This window comes from Vulpes lagopus, chromosome 14, assembly GCF_018345385.1.
Source record: "Vulpes lagopus strain Blue_001 chromosome 14, ASM1834538v1, whole genome shotgun sequence".
Lineage (NCBI taxonomy): Eukaryota > Metazoa > Chordata > Mammalia > Carnivora > Canidae > Vulpes > Vulpes lagopus.
In genome coordinates this window covers 1,144,157-1,148,005 of record NC_054837.1, presented here as the reverse complement: position 1 = coordinate 1,148,005, position 3,849 = coordinate 1,144,157, and positions in this window count along the sequence as shown.

The window sequence follows — 3,849 nt, the reverse complement described above, 5'->3', positions numbered from 1 at the left end:
GATGTGTTGGTGAGAGCCTCTGCATCACTGCTGGTTAGTACAGATGGGGGAGCTAACCTGTCTGGAAGTTCAGCAGGCTCCTTCCCAACACAGAAACGTGGCGGCACTTCTCTCGAGCCTATCAGGTCGTGAACATCAAGGTGAAGGAGAGACACATGATTAGCAGACCATTACATTCCGAGGGCAGCAGAAAGACAAAGGAAGTGCGAACAAACGCTGGAAGGCTGGTGTAACAGGCAGTCTGAGGTTGCCCCAAGCTAGAACAACTCCATCCTCCCCTGTCCAGTCACAGCATTCTCAGTTTTAAGAAACAGTCTATGTGGTTCAAGACAGCTCTTTTATCTCATCCTATTTATTACTTTGGATATATGCCATGTGGTGTCATTAGAAGTACTCAAGGAGTATGGAGACCCTGGCTAGATAAATTCTATCAGAAAAAGCAGGGCCACAGCAGGCCTTCACTTCATTACATGACACTACTACAACTGTGTACTCGTCAGGAACCCATGGCAAACACATCCTGTCAGCCTGAACCTCAAAATCCGTCCATGATCTAACAATTGATCCACACCTCCAATGGTACTCGCCAATCCAAGCACCATCACCTTTGCCTTCCTACATTTTATCTGTTTTATTTTCCATGTAGTAGCTATGTGCTCTCTTAAGGTATGAGACAGACCATGCTCGAAAATTCTTACCAGCTTCCTAACTCACTCAAAATAAGCACAACTCTTTACCATGGGCTACAAAGCCCCCTACTGTCTGGCCATGAGCTTCTCCTCAGACATTCTGTACTTCCATCCTTACTCTCTGCTCTAACTATCCCAGTCATCAAACAATCCACAAAGACACGACACACTCTCCTGTCCCAGGGGCTCAGCTTTACTACTTTATTGCCAGGACACCATTTCCCTCAGTCATTGGTTTGAATTTCTGCCACATTTTGTTCCTGTCTCTGCTCAATGTCACCCTACTAGGGTGGGCCATCTAAGAAAATTTTCATTATATCCCTTTAACTTTTGCTTCATCTTTTTACAGAGTACAATATGATATAATCCATGTTTCCCATTTGCTCAGTCTCCTCCACTAAATTATGGTACTAAAGTCAGGAACTTTGGTTTCACTACTGTATCCCACATGGTGAGAATAGAGCATCACACTAATTAAGCACTGAATGTGCTATGAGAATGAATACCTTTACTGCTGTTATTTAAATGTATTTAGGGAGATCATAAAAAGAAAAGGAACTTAGTGAAATGAATCGCTGGTCCAAACGATAAACACGTATATTTTTCCAGCAGAGCTGGAGTCAACAGAAATGCAGTCATATCTGAAAAGGTGAAATACGGACACAAGAAATCCAGGTAGGAAGACCCCAAAATTTGAGTGCTAGGCTGTGGTGTCTTCACATTCTCACCACCACATACGAATCCTTCTTAAACACAGCGCTTGTGATGGCGGTGGAGGCAGTGGAAAGGTGGTAGTGGTGGTGGCGACGGAAGTGGTGGTTGTGGTGATGATGGCAGTAGTGGAGGTGGTTGTGGTGATGGTGGTGATGGTCATGTGGTGACTGATGATGATGGTAGAGATGCTTTGTTTCTAAAATTAAAAACCATGTATGGCAGATTGTTTAAGAACATTTTGCATACTTTAATACTCTGAGAATTTGTAAATACACCCATTTAATAGTTTCTGAGGTCATTTGACCCTGGGTAAATCTGTGATTTCAGTGGATAACGGCACAAAACTCTGAGCCTTCTTTCTATTATTAGTTACTAGTTGAGACTAAATGTCTGAAATTCAGGTTTCCCATTTATGAAACTGGATGAAAAACAATTTAGCTTATATATGGTATTTGGAGTTATCAAACAAGAGTCTGATAATTAGTTGTGCAATTTAATATCACATAATGGAAATGGTCTAACCTGGCTCATACCTGAGACTCTTTGATAGATGGGTGCAGACAAATTTTGGCGAAAATTTCTATTCAGTCACATGTTCTCAGTGTTCTAAGATTATTGCTTTCTTTGGTGAGGCTAGAAATTTTAGCTCCTCAGAAATATAGTGATGGTTAATACACTTGAATGCATGAAGGGTAAAATAAAGCATAACTTCCTTCTCTTTGTTGTATTTAAAATAAATAACTTTTCATCCAGGAAAGTTTGCATTAATTTGTTTAAAGAGTAGTATAACAATACTAAGAACCTCACGTCCATATGTACTCATAACTTTTCTTTTTTTTTTAGATGTATTATTCATTTTAGAGAGCACACATGTGATAGGAGGGGCAGAGGCAGAAGGAGAGAGAATCTCAAGCAGATCCCACTCTGAGCGCAGAGCCTGATAGGAAGCTTGGTCTCGTGACCCTGAGAGCAAAACCAAGTCAGATACTTAACGGACTGAGCCACCCAGGTGCTCCTGTACTCATAACTTTTCTATATGTATCCATTATTTCTTACTGCAAGAAACTGCAGTTCTTTTGGTGATGAATGAGGACTTTCCCTGCCCAAGGAAGTTTTCTGGGCACATATGCAAACTGCCAAGTTGATGACACTGATGAGAGCAGTTCTCAACCAATGCCCTTTCCTCATTCTTTAGATACACCAGCTCCCTGGGGTCTCGAGAAAGTGTGTTAATCAGTCACCCGTGCAAGGAGCAGTCACTGATATACCTGTACTCGATTCCTTCCTTTCTCACCCATATGACTCCCTTTCATTGCAGTGCTGTTTGGGATCATTTCCTAAATAAACTACTCAAATCTATGTATTTATTTTTTGGTGAGATCCAAACAAAGAGCACTGGTGCTACACGTGGTCTTAGAAATTGGATTTTTAGGATGGGGTTAGGTGACCTCAAAAAACGCTAATGGGATTGCAGTCACTAATGGTAAGCTGCATGGTGTTAGCCTACGATTATCTGAAGCAAACAAGTTCTGAGGCTCAGAACCGGGATGAGGCACAGCAGACGGAGCTGCATTCACCTTCAGGGTATCCTGAGGCTTATCAGATTTTAAGCCAAATGTAACTGTAAGCCAGGGCTCTGAAATTAACTCAACAAAAAATACAAAACAAAAAAAGTAGGCTAAAGCCAGCCTTCTCACCCTGTGCATGCTGTGCCAGCGACGGCCAGTGAAGGCCTCCTTAGTAAGCTTGAAAAGAAACTCACTTCCTCCTTCTACAGCCAAAGAGCAGAACGTGTTAAAAATAAAGATGAAGACTTTATTGCTGGGGGTGAGGGCTTACAGTGAGGCTGAACTCCTAGCTGCAGCAAGCTGCCCAAGCTAAAAGACACTGAGATGCTGAGATCTGGCAGGGGACAGTCGAGTGGATGCTTCGGAGAACTCCAGACTGCCCGTGACAATAGCATGACCTGCTTCTAGTATGTACTTTATCACCCAGAAAGTTTCTTCCCAGTGGTTACTGGACAGTTGGAAGGGCTTCATTAAGGTACAGTTAAGGTGAGATGGCCAGCTTGGAAAAGACACCAGTGGGGCTGGAGTCCTGTGCATCAACGGTCCTGCATCTCTGGAGCTCAAATACATGAGTCAAGGAACCAAGGGTGGTGGTTAAGAGTGGCCAATCTCACCATCATGTTCAGTGATCCAGGGCGTAATCTATACTTCCCATCCCTCTAACATTAGAGTCTATGCAATCAGGTTCTATACTAGATGAAGGCTGGGTGGGAGACATTCCTCCTAGAAGAGACTTCAATTTCGATAAACATAAAGCTATGAAAACCACTTAGTTATCTGCGGTTTCTCTTGCCAGGAGCCCTGCAGGTGGCCAAGAGATAACACTATACTACTGACTGGAACCAACTAACCGTTAGGGCCAGGGGATGGGATAGTGG